Below are 17,722 nucleotides of genomic sequence, written 5' to 3'. Positions count from 1 at the left end.
GGGGATTGGTGGGTGCTCAGCTCTGTTACTTCATCTAACTTCTCATGGTCCTTTGTCCTCTGACCTAGGTGGAGAGAGAAAAGAGCAGGAGACATGGCAGAGGGAGCAGAGCTGTGCTGTGTCCAACCAGGCTGTGAGCAGAGTCCTCCTCTCCCAGGTGGCAGCCAGGGGAGGGACTGCCCTCTCCCCTTCCGCAGCCAGACCCCTGGCTCAGTCTCCTCAGAGAAGCTGTTGGGGATCCCCAAAGCCAAGGTGCAGAGCAGCTGGGTCGGTCATGGTACCAGCAGCACCCAGCAGCCCTACCCCCAGGGACACAACCAAGATGTCTAGAGCTGCCTTGGCTCCTGCAAAGTACTTGGAAAGCTCTTGTTTACTGAGACCTAACGTAGTCAAAAAGCTAACTGAAAACAGAGAGCAGCTCCTGGCAAGGCATAGGCCACAGAAAGCTGCAATGAAAAGCACTTAAAATGTCTTGCTTCACCAGCCTGGCTGCCTCTGTGTCCACCAGCTTTGGTCTGTTCCTGCGGTGAGTGCTCCATCACCTCTGAAACAAACCGCGTCCATCAGGGAGAAACACTCCCATCTCAGGCCTGGAAACACATTGCGGCACAGCTCCCAGGAGCCAGCACCCCTCCTCATCTGCAAGGGACAGGGCAAGCAGTAGGCACCTGAGGGTACTGCTGCTTTGCTCTGCACCATGCATAAGCTCCTGCAGCCAGTAGCGCAGCTGCAGCCACAGCACAGCAAGCCCAAGCCCCACACCTCTGCCTCAGGCCAGCTGCACAAAAGCAAGAGGGTCTGACAACAGTGTGGTGGGCACCCACTAACTCAGCCCTTCTCAGAAGCTCTGGGGATAGCCTCAGGAGACACAGGAGAGATGTCCTGGCTCAGTCTCAGTGGCTCTGCAGTCACAGAGCTTGACAGCACCAGAGGGAAAGACTTCAGCCTGAGCTCCATCCAGGCAGGTGGGCAGCTCTCCACCTTCACTGGCTGCCAGTGGCACACTGCAAATGGCTGTGGGCAGGACACAGAGCAGCGGTGCGCTGACCGTGCCTGCCAGCAGATCCCTGATCCAGGTGTGCAGTGCCCTGGCAGACCTCCACAGGGCAGACTCAGAGAGGACTGAGCCTCACAGCAGCTGAGAGAAGTGGTGGTTTTAGAGTCTCAAGGGCCTTGTGTACCCTCTTGTTGCAGCCCACCAGCTCCCCATCCCCAAGGTTCAGACCCAGGCTGAGCTTTGCATTTCTAGCCCCTTGCAATCAATATGGCTCAAGCTGCCTGAGCCGACTCAAATCCTGGGGCTCCATATCAGATCCCATCTGTGTATCTGAGATGAGAAAGGGGGCTGCAGGCACTGCTGGGGTTGCACCAGCCTGGCTTGGAGGGGGCCGGCTGAGACTGTTACTCACCAAGACTGCAGAGAGAGCAGCTGCACCTCCCACCTTGGCTGCACCTCCCCATGATGGCTGACCAGCACCTGCAGGGAGCATGGATCACTCCTCAGAAGAGCAGCCAGATGGGAAGGTCTGTGTGAGCCTGATAACAGCTGCTGCTTGGCTTCTCTCCCTGGCAGGCTTGCATGGGGCACGCGAGTGCCAGCGTTTGGGGCTCCAGGAAAAGCAGGGGGGGGGGGATGTGCCCTGAGGCCAGACTGGCATCTCTGTCCTTGAAAGCCCCCAACACAGCTCCTCCTGCCAGAAGCTCCCCAGGGAGTGCAGAGTGAATGCTCACCCCCACAGTGTGAGGGCAGGTGGGAAATGCGTACCCTTGGTGCGGCCAGACACTTTGCATACGCTGAGCCACGCTCCCTGTGCCTAGGGCAAGGGCACAACTGGGTGCTGTGGCACAGAGGGAGAAGCCAGCACCTCTTTCCCACCAGGGCTCAAGGAATTTGTCCCTGCCCTAACACAGACTAAAGGGCACGGAGTGGCTGGCTCTGGACCACCCAGGGCCAGCCAGGCAAGTGCTTTGCTTGCACTAAGATGCCAGCAGAAAAGCTGTGGATGCAAGGGGTAAAGCCCAGTGAGAGAGAAGAGCAAGACCTGGCTGTTAGTGGCAGGAGTGCTGAAACTCACTATTAAGCTACAGTTGAAACTAACTTTTAAAGTTCTCTTTCCTCTGGAGATGCTGAAAACACACTGCCAAGTAAGCTGCCCCCACTTTTCTGCACAGCACTCAACAACCCATCGTTGCATCAAACCAGATGGAAGTGAGGACCTTCACCTGGCACACACCGATTCCGATTCATTCACCCTCCATCAAAGGCATCTCAACAAGGAAAGCAGCCCTATGCTTCTTCACCTGCTGAACCAACACAGCACCAGAGCAAGGCCAGGGTGCTGAGCAGGCTGGGGCAAATAAGCAAGGATGGAGGATGTTTCCTGGGTGTGGAAAGGAGAGGAAGGCCCAGGAAAGGTCTCCTGATGCCTAGTGAGCATGGAAGCCATATGCAACAGGACAAGCAGGAGGGTCACCAGTTCAGTGAAAGTTTATGCATGCTTCTGCATCAGAACTTGCTGCCTCAGTCCTAGCAATCTCGGAATTTAGACGGAGAATAGATGTGATGGCAAAGACAAACCCTGGGCTTTTCAACTGATTTTCACACCCAGTGCCTGTGAGATGGGCTTGACTTGTTAGGCAGGTGAAGAGACTACAATGATTGTACCAGGGAAGGAGGTAGAAAATGAGACAGAAGGAGTAAAGATTGTGATCAGTCACAAAACAATCAAAACAAAAACTGAAGCTGTAGGTCCAGCACTTTTTCTTATGCAAACCTCTCCACATACTTGTTATCAGCAAATCTGGAAACAACCTCCATGCCCTGCAGGCAAGGAAGGAGGTGAGCAGCATCAGTAAGGCATTGCAAAATTGGTTCTATTTTTACATGCACAGGAGGCCTTTGAAACAACAAGGGACTGCCCAACACCTCTACTTCCACTTGACAAAGGTACTAGCACCTCCTGGGCCAGCAGTGCCCACCATTGGCAGGTACTGTCCTTCACAAGCCTTTCTTTGGGTGTCTTGACACTTTAGGGCCATGAACGTCCCAACAGGCTCCCCACTACCTGCTGTGACCCTCCCCACATCTTCCTGGCTTTTCCAGGAGATCTGGGCAACAGGGCTGCAGCTCCTGGCCCGGCTCCATAACAGAAATTATGCTCAACTCCTGCCCCGCAGCACCAGGGGAGGGCAGGAGCAGCAGCAAGAGTGCACGACGCTGAGGCAGGTAGCGCCCTTACCCTGAAGATGGCTGTGGGTGCCACTTATGCACCACGGAGAGACTTTTCTTCCTGCACCGGGCCAGTGACTGTTCTGCAGCAGCCCCACGCTGGCATCCAGACCCCAGCAGAGCTACAAAGAACAGCCTTCCCACGGGCGTTACACGGCACCGACCCCATGCTTTGCCAGTTCTGTGGCCTGAGGGTGCGCAGATCCCGGCTGCCTCTCCCACCCCAGCTGCTCCCTGCCACAGAGCGGAGCCTGGCGGAGAGCTTGTCAGAACAGAGCCCTTTCCTGAGTGGGCTGGGCTGCCTTGCTTGCCTGCGACTAAATATTCAGAGGCACTGTGCACTAGCCTTTTGATCAGCAATTTATCTCTTCATGCCACAAGTTTCCTGGAGCCTGGCGTTTCCGCCCCATGCTCAGCCTAGGTCCCAGGAGCCTGGGAGACAGGTGTGAGGAATTAGCCATAGGGACTAACGCTCTGACAGGAACCAGCACCAGAAGCCGGGGACAGAGTGTAATGTTTATTACATTTGAAGCAAAGCAAACATGTGGCCTACTTATGTATCTAGAGAGAATTAATTGGGGAGCTCCACAAAGCAGCAGATTATAAATTAGAATCGTTTTCACCAACTTCAGCCCATTCATCTTATTTCACACCAGGCCTGTCAGCTCAGCCTGATGGTGGCCATGTGCAGCCCCAGCCCCACAGGCTGTCTGGTGGCACAAGGGGACCATCAGCAGCCAGTCCCATGGGCACTGTGCACCTAAACCCATGGGACGTGTGTGGGGTCGAGCCAAGGCACACGCCTTGAAGGGAAAGCAAACTCAGAGCCTTGAGGATGGCTCCAGATGTGCTGAGTGCCACCAGCTGTCATCTGCAGGGGCAGCCAGAGTGCTCTGCTCCAGAGACTGGCCCCAGGGACAGCAGAGTTGCCAGGTGCCTGCCCCGTGCTCCTCCATCCCCTTCACTGGCTGGCAGCCAGCAGAGCTGGGCGGCCGGAGAGCTGTGCATGCACCTCCTCAACCTCCCCAGCCTCGTTAGCATCCAAGGTTTAGGGACCAGGCTTTGCTGATGTGACAGAACAGGCCACCTCAGTCCAAGGTCAGGCAGACTCCCTTCACCCAGCTCAGGTAAATCCTGGGGACACTGCCTATGATGTGCAGGTGCCTCCCCAGAGCTGCTGGAGGCATAAAGCTCTGCAGGCCCAAAGCACTGGGGGCCTTGGAGGGGCAACCCACTAGTGGACAGATACTGTGCAAGGAGCAGCAGCTGTCAGAAACTGGCAAAGCAGCTGGTGCCTGAGACACTGTAGCCCTCAACAGCCAGGGCACAATAGGTACCCCTGAGGGGCACTTCAAGAAATGGCCATGAGGCATTTCAAGGTTTCTGGCCTGGAGCCAAAACACCCAGAGCAGCCACTGCCTCCCAGATGGTGGAATCTTGCTGGCACCTCTCAAAAAAGAGGATCAGAATAACTCTGATTACAGATCCCAAAGGGACAGCACACAAAATACCACACTGATGCTGAGACTGTTTATCTCCAAAAGGTCACCTGCTGCTTTGTTGGAAGGATTGTTAAAAGAGCCCAGCGGAGATGGCTGGGCAACACCTGAAGAGGAGGATTTATTCCTGAAGATGCAGTTCAGGTCAAACCACAGCCACCATGATCTCAACTCTCCTGCACTTCACAGTGATCAGAGATGGACAGAACCAGAGGTGGGATCACAGCCTCACAGCACCCACCTGTGCAAAAAAGAGCACTCCCAGGAAGGTGTCTGCAGGGCTCCAGACACAGTCAAAATGGTTTCTACAGGGAGCAGCAGAAGTCTGGCCCAAGAGTCCTTCCAGCCCATCTTGTATCTCCAAAGTGGCTAGGACCAACTGTCTGGAGGAGAACAGGGACAGGGCAAGCAGGCGTGATGCTCTTCCTGACACTTTCCCAGTCTCCAACCATTTTCCTCTCAGACGCACGCCAATTTTTACTCAGCCTTGTCCACAAAACCATCCAGAAGCAGGATGCCCTAGGAGCTCACGTGCTGCCAAGGTCTTCTGAGATGCACACAACAGCCTTGCCTCAGCTGACAGGGCCAGAAAAGCTTCATCCCACGGCAGGGATTCCCATCAAGCTGTTTCAGCAGCTGTAGCAACCTGCACTGACACACCAGCTGCCTGGGTCAGCAAGCCCACCACAGTCCACACTGCTAAGTGTGCGTGGTCAGGGCAAAGCCCACCAGACACCTGAGCCCAGGGGCCTGCCCCAGCCTGGTCCCCTGCCAGAGGAGCTTTCCACCCCTTCATTACCACTCTGTGTGCCAGCTGCAGCCTCTGTTCCACACCTGGCTGACCGGTAATTTCTGTCATAAAAAGAGAGTTTGTTCAAATGGCATTACTGATTACTATAGAAATACTATTAGCATTGTTAATGCTTTCCAAATAGTCCTGCATGTTGGCACCATGTGAAAGCAGCACCGGGGCAGAGACCAAGGTGGCAAAGCGAGGCCAGGGCCCAGACTGAGCCCAGCGCAGCTCTGCCAACGCTGACCAGTAAAACAGCACTGTCTCTACCCCAGCACTGCTCTCCCTGCTACGACAATCAGTAAAAATTGCACTGGGACAGACTTGTGTCTGCGTGTGTATACAAGTACACACGTGTGTATGGTAGGGAATCATGATGACAGAAGCCACCCAGCACAGGAATTTCAGGAGAAGAGAGGGAAACTGGTAGAAAGGAACTGAGGCAGGGGCATGGAGGTAAGCAATAAAACTAAATGCAAAGTAGATGAATTATTTACTGCAAGAAACAACTGTGAAGTCACTTACTCTGGCTCTGTGCATCCTAAATGGGATTTGCAGCGTTTCTCACATCTCCCTAGTGTGCTGAGTGATTTTTTTACAATTGGATGCATGAGGCTGGGGTAATCTTGTAAGATACTCCAGAAGATCAGTTTAGTATTGATCATGTGCTCAATTTAAAGGCATTCCATATTTATCTGCTGCTGCTACTGCAGTGACAGCTCAGCTGGGACCTGGGTGCTCACTGGGTGCCTGCACCCCAAAGCCACCTCATTCATCTGCACCCTGTGGCTGGGCTGATGCACCGCAGCGTGGGGGGGGCAAGGCACCATGCTGGAGCTCAGTTTATGAGCCAGCAGAGTCACGCTCCCCACTGAGCCTCTCGATGAAGTCTCCCCAATGGATCAGTCTGCTGTGCTTCTCTGGGGCCAGCTGGCTGTGGATTGTAGTGGATCATACGCTCATCTTACAGGAACAGCAACTGCCAGAGACCAACAGAAAAAAGGTGACAGGGTACAGAAAGCAGTTTGCACAGACCACCTAATGCCAACACCCTGCACCACAGTGACAGCACCTGTCACTGTCCCCAAGGAGGTGCCATCTGCCACTGCAGGGCAGCCATAGCACCCTAGACCTGTTCAGCACAGCCCCTTGCCAGCACTTGCACAGGTGCTGCCAGAAGCCATTGCATCCTGCATGGAGCAAAGAGTTGGCGCTGGGCATGGAGGAGGGGGCTCTGAGCACCTGGGGTTTCTCTGGATGCTGCAGACAGGACTATAAACTGAACAACCCCTCCTGAGCAGGCAAAGGCCCCTGCAGCCTGCTCATCTGGCAGCATGTGACTGGAGCACAGCTGAAGCACAGAGAGCCCTACCGTGCCGGCCAGCACCTGGAAGAGCTCCAGCCCTGGGGAGACAGGGTGACAAGAAAAGGCACACAGAGACACAGAGTGCAGGGAGGAACAGACATGGAGCGGGACCTCTGCCCACGTCTTGGAAGAAGTGTCTTCTTGCCTTGGATCTGCAGGTCTTCTAGGCACAGGTCTGCAAAGGGTGAGCCCGGGCTCCAGAGGCAGTGGCCTGGCAGCAGGATAGTTGCTGACGTGCCCACCAACGTGACAGGAACAGGGAATTCAGGCATGATGGGACTGTTAAACGTATTGCATCATGATGAGGTTTTAGTTATTTCTTTTAATAATATGCATATTGCAAGTTGTTATGAAGTCATGCAAGCTGCGGGCCATGCGGTCCAAAACACAACTCGCTTCATGATGGTAAAATATAAACTTACAAAGTGTTTTTTGCAAAACAAGTGTATGAGAAATCCTCTGATTTACTGAAACAGAACATGTGCAGGGTAGAAAATAATGTCCCTTCCAGATCCATATTTACTCAACAAAAGATCTATATTCAAATAACTCTTAAGAGTAGGTCACTGGCATTCTCACAGAGGTTGAGTGGCTGAAAGTAAGGCTACAACCTAAAGAGGCCCTCTTAATCAGCAGAGAGAGCAGAAATTTTATGGACATGTTTTGAAACATCAGGTGCTTCTCCAAATTCCCCAGGCAAAAATCTGAGTTAAAAAATCTATTTTGCAAAGCTGTCAACTGGGGTGAAGTGGGGCTGAGCTGTTGCACAGCTGCCCACAAGTGAAAAAGTGGCGAGAGGCAGGGCTCTCAACACTGGGCTCCGTCCAGTGAGGACCTCAGCGCACAATACCTGGTAGGTGCTTAGATGCAGATTTTAAATCCAGACATTGATAAGGCATCCAATTCTTCTATTGTTGTTGTTGCTGCTCCTGCTGTTGCTTTGTTTTCAATAGCTGCAGCTAAACATTTAACCTTTACATTGATGGAATGACCTAAACATGTTCTTCCAGGCTTGTTGGCAGAAAGGCTGTCTCACAGTGAGCAGAGAAATGCCTTTCCTTTCAGCCTGGCAAATCAATACGCTGTGTGGCTGGCAGATTTGCAGGTGTCCCACGCTCAGAACACATGGAAGGGTCTCAGAGGTGGGATACCAGCATTTCTCCAGATTGCCAGGTCTAACAGAGAGGTGGGCACAAATCTCCATCGTCTTGGCAAGCAGGAGAAGAGCAGCTCACAATCTGGAAACGACATAGTTGTTCCAGCTGGGAGGCTGGCTCTGACTGTTGCTATCCCAAGCCTGTGGCTCTGCCAGCAGCTGAGGCACTTATTCAGCATCCTAGGATTTCAGATGGCACAGAAAGAGTTACAGGATAGAGCGGCAGAATAATTGCGAGTTAATATGGTCCCATGTTTTTTATTATTCTCAGAGTATTAAATTGATAGCCTGGTACCAAAGGCCAGAAGTGCCACCTCTCAACAAGATGAAATCTCTGTAGCCCATGGAAAGGGGAAAGCCACAAGATTTATAAAGGTGTCCATAAAATTTACATTTGGATGAGCATGTGGGGGAACAGAGACTGTGAGCTGCAGAAGCAGGTTGGCAAGTACCTGCCGCCCCTGCACTTAGCGCCCAGCAGACACCGCTGACTGGGTACATCCTCCTGCACCGATGCTTGGCTGAGCAGGTCCCCAGAGCCACTCTGTTGTCAGGAAGGGGATGTCAGGGGAGCTTTCAGGAGATGGTGGCATTTTGGTACTGCTGTGGGGAATAAGGGACAAGGGTGGGAACAGGCCACATCTCAGATCTCCTTAAGGGATCGCTCCCTGGCCCCAGTGGTGGAAGCATCTCCCCTCAGTTTGGCTCAGACCCTCTGTCCGCCCCATACTTTCTGCATGGCTCAGTCTGTGCTGTTGGAGCAAGCACTGCATCTGGCAAGGCAATGGGACCTGGGGAACACGCTTTTCCACAGACCAGAGAACCCAAGATACGTACTGTCATGCCAGGAGTCATGAAACAGTGACCCCTGGCACATCGCATTGCCCCAGAGAGGCCAAGAGGTCCAGAGAAGATCTTGCCTCTCTCTTGCTGCCCCAGGACTCCATCCCACCAACCAGGTGTCTGAGGGCTGTCCCTCAGCATGGCAGAGACACTTGACACCCAGCATCCTGGCTGCTTTCACCATGCACAGCAAAGTGATCATGCCTGTGTGCAGCGTGGGCACAGGGCAAAGGGATGGTGACACACAGGCTGTTCAGTGTTTGGCTTCCACTGCTTGTAGAGCCAGGGTCTTGGCACCTCTGGGCCTCTGCCCTTCATCTGCACAGTGAGGGCAATACCCCGGTCCTGCCACAGAACTAGGGACATGATCAGAGGGCTGGAGCACCTCTCCTAGGAGACAGGGTGAGAGTTGGGGCTGTTCAGCCTGGAGAAGAGAAGGCTCCAGGGAGACCTTATATCACCTTCCAGTACCTAGAAGGAGCTACACGAAAGCTGGACTGGGGCTTTTTACAAGGGCATGTAGTGATAGGACAAGGGGGAATGGCTTAAAACTGAAAGAAAGTAGATCTAGATTAGATATTGGGAAGAAATTCTTTACTGTGAGGGTGGTGAGGCACTGGAGCAGGCTGTCCAGAGAAGCCGTGGACGCCCCATGCCTGGAAGTGTTCAAGGCCGGGTTGGATGGGGCTTGGGGCAACCTGGTCTAGTAGAAGGTGTCCCTGCCCATGGCAGGGAAGCTGGAACTAAATGATCTTTAAGGTCCTTTCCAACTGAAACCATTCTACGATTCTGAGTCTATGACACCACAGACCTGCTGGGACAGCGTGGTGCTCAGGGCCACACACTTATCCAGGCTGGGTGCTCCTGCATTGCGCAGCACATGCTTCTACATGTAGACACCACGGCACGTGGTAACTGTGTGCACACTCAGCCATGTGCCACATGGTTGCTGTACTACAGGCTCACACACCTGGCAACTGGATGTCTCAACAGCCAATGCAAATGGAGCCATTACCACTGCTGCCTGCACCGTGACTGCTTTGCAATTAAAGGAATGAAATGTTTACGCAGGAATAAATCTGTGTTAATGAGGTGAATCCTGCTCCTGCCCTGGCAGGCTCTAAGACAAGGCCAGAACCTTGGGGGAAGGTTCAAATGTGCACTGCTCTCAGCCAGGGGAGGGAAGCAGGGAAGGAAGGGAGCAAACTCAGGCAGCTGGCTGGCTGCACGTGGGAGCCACCAGTTCTTTGATTTCCCTGCCTGGGTCTCCCCACACAGTATCAGCAGGAGACACTCGAGCACTGTCAGGCTTGCTCAGGCTCCAGGAGGCGTTTGAGCTGTCTCCTTCCCTGGGAAGGGGGACTGTACCTGGCTCAAAGATGTAGGAAAAGCACAAGTGATTAGGACAGCAATGCTGCCACAGAGCGGGGACATGCTGCTTTGGGCCCTTCCACCTTGACAGCTTGCCCAAAGAAGTCCTTTGCTGAAGCCACCAGCAGGGACTATGCAGGAGGAAATCCCTATGCAGGTCACCGTTGCTCTCCTCTGTTCCTCAGAAACACTGCACTAATCCCTGTCACCTGCCTACGCTGGAAACCACGGAGACACAGAATCCAATTAGCTTGAAAACCTGCTCTGGCTCCTGCACAGCATCTCCCTCTGAAAGAGCTGTGGAGCTGCAGAGATAAACGGTGCATTAGGATTCCAGTGGGGTCTGGCATGCAAGGATGGCTTTGGAACTGCAGCACCAGCTCAGGGAATGGGTGAGGCACCAGCACGCCTTTCCCAAGTCTCTCTCTTCACTCTGCCTTGTACCAACTCTTCCTCCTTGCTCGCCCCGCAGCACCATTCCCTCATGCAGCCGAGCCTGCTGCGCAAGGTGAAAGCTGAGGACTGGGTCTAGCAGGTCCCCAGGTGGGCTTACCCACCACAGGGCCTTTGCTCTTTGCAGGGGAAGAAAACCTCTTAGGGGTGAATAGCACCAAAGCCTCTTGGCTGCTGGGGGTGGCCAAGATGGCATGAAGCACAGTGCCAGGGCCCATCTCCTCACCCCTGCAACACCCCAGGGCACCTCTGTGCCCAGAGGTCCCTTTTGCACCAGCACGATGCGTGTCACCCTCAGCTCCCTTGTCCCTCCTCCAGCAGGGACTCGCCCTGCACAGCTGGCCCTCCAGGGTGATCTGGGAGACAAAGCAGGTCCCAGCCCAACAGAGACAGTGGGGAAAGGGACTGAAGACAGGCAATCATCCACTGGACAAACTCAGCACAGCCTCTAGCCACCGCCAAGCAGAATGCAAGGGGTAATTGTTGTTGACTCTGCTACATGCACCCGTGCTGTGCGTGTGGCAACAAGTCTCCCATGCCTGATGCTGCTACAGCTGTGCCTGCTGTGCTCACACTCTTCCTTGCACCCACAGTAAATTACCTGCTTTGCATTTGGCTGCAGCAACATAACAGTATTAATTCATTGTGTTCTGTCTTTAACAAACACCATTATCATATCACCAGCCAGGATTATGCAAATCCTGTGAAAGGAATTATTTCTCTCCCCAAAGTCACCTTGATTTATCAGTTTTAGCCCAAAATGAAATAGAAGTTGCTTTGGTTAAATTGTTAAACACACAACCATGCCCAAGGGGGCTGTGATGGCCCCATGGGATGAAGCACATATCCAGGCCAGGCCCAGCTGTGTGACCCTCTATAGCCACTGGTGACACAGGGACAGCTCTGTGCTGACCCCCATCAAGACAGCTCCTGTGCCAGAGTGCAGGTGGACTGGAACACTACGGAACTGGGCCCTGGACCAAGAGCTGGGGAACCAACTCCTTTGCAAAATACTCCTGGGATATGGCTCCACTCCCCAGGCACAGGGCCATGGGGCAAGTCTGAGACTGTGCAGAAAAGCATGTGGGGCTGGAAACAAGGAAACTTTCCAAAACTGCATTAAGGATTGCTCTGCGGCTGCCACTGGTCTGCTGCCATCCCTGTCCCTGCCTTCCAGGCCACCACTTCAGGTTGAGCCCACATCATGCATACCAAACTGTCATGTCCTCCCGTGCAAGTGTGGAAGCTGCTAGAGATCAATGAGCAAATCTGCATCCCACTCCAGAACCTGGCTCTTTAACGGGGTCCTCAAATAATGCCTTTTTCCATAATTTCCTTTGCTGCAGACATGAAGGCTCCCTATCCCTCTGACACTGCTAGACCTGGCAGTAGCCCCATAGCATATAAGGAAGCACTTGCGTGATTAAAGGTAACCTTTCTCCCATTATTTGTCAGCAATGTGAGTCAGTCCTTCAGCAGGGGACAAGAACAGCACCCTAGGAAGAAAGGAGGACTTCTACTCTTTCACAGGGCAGACAGCAAGCCTCTGCAACCCCAGCACAGCCTGCCCTTGCAAGAAGAACCAGGCCCTTGGCTGGGGCTTTGCCCTGACGGCCAGCAATTATTTCATGTGTTCTGGCTTTCATCTTTCTCCCCCTGCCCCACCCCCAGTTCCTCATCACCAGCTCTCATTTCCAGTTGTGCCTGATGACTTCTGATCATTTCACACCTTCAGTCATGCTGTCCTAAGCTGGTCCCTGCCAGACCACCACTGTCCTCGCAAGGTCAGAGGAAGCTTGGGAAGAGGGACTATATTGTCCTGGCCTTGAGAATCCAAAGGATGAATCTTCCCAGATGTAGCCAGCCCTGTCCACCTTCCAGTTGGGAAAGTCCCTCCTCCACAAGCACGCACCTTCTTGGAGGCAGCCCCTGCTCTGCTGAGGCTGGGGACACGGGAGGCCAGAGGCTGGGAAGGCCGGTGCAAAGCTAGACCACAGGAGGAATGCAATGGCGGAGACAGAAACAGGGAAGGCAATTCAATTTTCCGAGGCTGTCCCACCAATTCAGCTCAGAGAGATGATAAGAAACCCATTTTCAGTGATAGGCACCCTAATCCCCAGCCATCCTGCATTTCCATTTCTGAGAGGCACTATTTCCAACAGGGAGGCATTTTCCCATCTAGGTTTGCTAGAAGGGACAGCAGTGGATTAAATACCAATTTTTCCAGCACTGTTTAACTCCTTCCGTGCCTACTCCTGCCACTTATGCAAGTGCTGGAGGTATAGGGCAGCAGAATGGCTGCTGCACCATGCCCAGGAGCAGAACAGAGCTGGAGGCCTCTCACAGACTCTTCCCCGTGGCCTACACCCTGAAGAGACATGGAAGAGGGGAAAAACTGAAATGCATTGGCAGTGCAGGTGGAGCAGCTTAGACCAAGAATTGGTTATTGCTCAAGAAAGGGCTCTGAGACTCAAGTGTGGGACAAGAGTCATGCAGTGAAGCTTACATCCCATATTAAAACCATTTGACAGGTCCAAAGTGCTGCAAGGCTGACCTAAAACTACATTTGCAAGAACACAGGCACACAGAGAAAGGAGGAAGCCAACCATGCAGTGATGGCCGTGCCCCCCCGGCCCCATCTCCACAGTTTAAGCACTGTGGTGCAGGTGCAGCCTTTGCCTCCAATTTATCGGGGAGAAGAAAGGCAGAAGCAGCACAGATGCAGCAAACAGTGCATTGGCTGAAGAGGGACTTTCACAGCAACACATACAGTGGTAAATAAAGTCACTGCCTTCAGGAGGGCCACTCCCAGCACTGGGCAACAGCTGCCACCTCAAACATGTTGTGTCATCCCTCCACTGCTGTATGCTGACGTTGTGCTGGGCCAGCCTCCCCAAGGATGGCTGCTGCCTGCTCCCAGCCCTCCTGGACCTCCCTGTTAGCAATGGCTGTCTTACAAGGGCCACCTAGCTTCCAGCATCAAGCAGGGCTTCTCCCACCATAAAGCTACAGCATTCCTTGGATGCCAACACAGCCCTCTGCACTTCCACCACTCATCCCAGCTCTATTCCTCATTCCACTGCCCTCACTCCTTGCACGGGATCCCCATTCATCCCTGTTTCCTGACGTCAGGGCTCCTTACCCACTGTCTGAACCAGTCCTTCAGGCAGCTGAAGGGCCCCAGACTCCCAGCCCTGCTTCTGTAGTGCAACCAATTGCTGTAGCATCCCCCCCAGCAGCTCCCTCCCCACTCCCAGACATCAAACTCTCCCCACAGTGCAGGAATAAAGCCCCAACTTTCTGACTTAGCCCCTCCAAATCCCTCCCTTGCCTGCCGTTACGAACTGAACCAGGGAGTTTTGCTGGGAAGGGGAGCCCCAGGCAGCTGTTGCCTCACAAGTGGGCACCTCTTGTCACCTCACATGGGCCCTGGTGCAGAGCCTGTGGGAGGGAGCCCACCCCCAGCCCACCCCAGCCCCTACCTAGAGCTCTTCCCCCCCTCACTGTCCCCCACCCCCTGGCTCCAGCACCAACCCCAACTGTCCATTCACCACCCACAAAACAAATGGAAATTTAAGGCCTCATGACTAAAACACAGAAAAGAATTCCCCATGCATTTTAAGGGTGCGGAATTGACTGGGTCAGAAGTGATGAATGGTGACAAAGGTCGTTGGGCAGCACGCAGGACAGTGCCGATGTGGCAGGAGCCAGAGGGATGTGCAGCTGAGGGGACAGTCTGGGAATGCTCCCAGGGGTGCTCCTGCACGGGGCTGAGGGACCACCACCATCTACAAAGACCAGTTCCTTCCCACACCTTGCTACCCCCTCATTCCCTGTAGGATTTGCAGTAGAGGCCTCTGTAAGAAACATCCATGCAAGGAAGCCGAGAGCCGAGCACTGCGCCGGCTGTGCCTGTCCTGTGCTCCCAGAGGCGTAGCCACAGCTTCCCATGTAGCCCTTGCCGATGGTTTTGCAGATTCAAGGCACAAGTAAGAAATGCAAAAAATGCTTCATCCCTAGGGGAAGAGGAGCACCTGGTGGAAGGACAGAGAGCAAACACGAGCATTACCACTCCTCCCCCGTGTAATCTCCCAGCTCTGGAGTTTGAGATGCATTCAGCACTAATTGAAAGCAGGCTCTTTAACACAGGTGCCAATTACTGCCTGTTAATGCAAGGAGCTCTGATGGATAAAGCAGTTACCCAGCTCTGCTAGGCTGGAAAGCACAAGATGAGGTGGCAGGGCTACTTATGCTAGAGTAGGTCTTGTAGAACAGCTCTGTGCCGCAGCAAACCCTCTTGCAGTGCCAGATGGGGCAAGTTCTTGCACTCCTGCCATCCAGCTGCACATCCCTGTGCCTTCGCAGAAGCTGGTGACGTGTCCTTGCCACAAGGGAGGCTGATGATGCCCTGGGGCACGTTAGGCAAAGCATTGCCAGCAGGCTGAGGGAGGTGATCCTTCCCTTTTCTTCAGCACCGGTGAGGCCAGACATGCGAGTCCTGTGTCCAGTGCCAGACCCATCAGCGCAAGAGAGACATGGACATACTGGAGAGAGCCCAGCAAAGGGCCACAAAGATTGCGGAGGGGCTGCAGCACCTCACATATGGGGAAAGGCTGACAGAGCTGGGACTGTTCAGCCAGGAGAAGAGAAGGCTCGGGGCGAACTTGTCAATGTCTATAAATTCCTGAAGGAAGGGTGAAAAGAGGAGGGAGCCAGGCTTTTTCCCAGCGGTGCCCAGTGACGGGACCAGAGGCAATGGGCACAAACTGGAACACAGGAGGTTGGTTCCCTCTGAACATCAGGAAACACTTTTTCACTGTGCGGGTGACCGGGCGCTGGCACAGGTTGCCCAGAGTGGTTGCGGAGCCTCCACCCTTGGAGATACTCAAAAGCTGTCTGGACACTCTGGGCAACCAGCTCTAGGTGGCCCTGCTTGAGCAGGGAGTCAGACAAGATGCCCTCCAGAGCTCCCTTCCCACCTCAGCCATTCTGTGATTGTCACCTTTAACCATCCACGTTCCTTGTTTTCAGTGTCCACTTTCTCTGCCCTTCCTGGTCAGCTGCCTTTCCCCCTGGCCCTGTTCTCTGCTCAAAGCCCCTCTTTGTTTGCCTTTCTGGGGGTGATGTGGCAGTGAGAAAGGTAGCTGATCCAGGGGTAGTGACATGATGATGGCAAGAGGACAATGGTAGGTGCAGTTCCCAGCAACCTGCTGCTCCCTGGTCTTTTATCTTCCAGTAACTGCTGACCTGGAGGGACAGTGCCTTGGAAGAACCTCAGTGGGTTGATGACAAGAGCGTTGACCTACCTGGGCCAGCATCTAGTAGAGAGGAAATGAATCTTTCATGGGACCCTATCAGAGTCCTTTTTGCTTCGCAGAGAGCACCCGGTGCCTCCTGTGCAGCCTCAGCAGGGGACATGCTGGTAGCAAGCTCAGAGACATTGATGGGGAGCAATGAGTGGGAGCAGGCTGGCAGGGTTCCTCCCTGCATGGCACTGCAAGTCAGGTATGGTGCCCACATCTCCGAAAGGTTTTTGAAAAAGATGGAGGATGTGCAGAATAATTAAAAATGTGATTTGGAGGCTGGAGAAAACACTTGCCAGAGTTCAGTCTGTTATCTCACCAAAAAGGGAGCCTGAGAGGTGCTTTGATTATAAGCACTTAAAGAGAAAAAATACCTGGGAGTGAAAGAGTTCTCTAACTTTGTTAATAAAAGAAAGAGGCTGGAGCCTGTAGTCAAGCAATGTGTAAATAGGAAACACAGCACTGGGCCACGCTACCTGAGAATTGCCATCTGCTCTGCTTCCTTGCACCCTCCACCCTGTCATGGAAGATGCATCAGCTGAGAGACACTGGGTTCATTGCAGGCAAAACAGAGCAATGGTATTTCTTTTCTTGGAATTACACAGGGGCCCTAGATAAATGAATGGTCACTTCAGGCCTTAAAAATCTATGGAACTGCAAGCACAAGCTACAGACAGTACTGTGTAAGGAGGCATCCTTGATGCCTGCAAGAAACAGGGAGCTTCTCTGCATGATGTCCCCCCTGTGACTAGACTGCAGCAGGAACAGCCCCAGGAATCCCAGGCCTACAAGCAGCCACTGGTTTCACCTGGCACCTGGGGACAGAGCCAGGAACGTCAGTGCTTCCCTTTGGGCTGCCTCTGCCCAAACCCACAACAGGCAGCACTACTACATGGGGTTGGCTGCTGGCTTGGCCAGGGTCACCCCTGGCTGTAGCAATGTCTCCCTTCCCTGTGAGGCTAGTGCAAGGAGAGACATCAAGATGCCCCCACGCCCTCCCCTCACATGTGCTTTTTTTCTCATTGCACTGTCCCCACTGCCCACACCAAAGCCCATCGGACTGCCAGCACGCAATCGCCTCCCCTGGCCCCATGGCTGGCTGGGGAGTGCAGCTGCAGCCTCTGACCCCACATGGCTGGAAGAGTGAGGCTTTGAATGAATCCAAGAGAGCAGACGTACAGGAGTATTGGAGCTACAAGGGGAATCCGACCCCACCCTGCAGATGTGGGGTCAGATGCTGCAACCACTGAAGGAGGCACCGGCAGGTTAAGGACAAGTGCCTGGGGAGGGACAGGGCATGTGGGGAGAACTTCAGCAGTGTCAGGGGAAGCCAAAGATCTGTGTCCTGTGTCCCTGGGCAGAAGCTATGTTGGGTTTGCAGGATTCATTCTCCCACAGAGAGGGGCTGGGCAGGTGCAGTATCTACCTCCATGGGATATGCAGAGGCCAAGGAGAGGTTCAGGACCTGCTGTACACAACTCAAAACTGGGAGCAGTCCATGCCTGCAGAGGTTACTAGCCAGACAGGCCTGCACCCGTCTCACAGTCTGGACAACCAGCCATCAGCCCTGCTAGCACAGTGACAGAGCGGAGCACTGTACATCTTGCAGCTGAGCCCTCCCGTTTCAGTCCTGGCTCCTATGTCACCAACCCTAACTTACCAAAAATAGCAAGTCAAATCCTCCAAAACCACATGAAGTCTCTAACCCC

Source organism: Falco naumanni, chromosome 10 (genome assembly GCF_017639655.2).
Source record: "Falco naumanni isolate bFalNau1 chromosome 10, bFalNau1.pat, whole genome shotgun sequence".
NCBI lineage: Eukaryota > Metazoa > Chordata > Aves > Falconiformes > Falconidae > Falco > Falco naumanni.
This window is presented reverse-complemented; position numbering follows the sequence as displayed.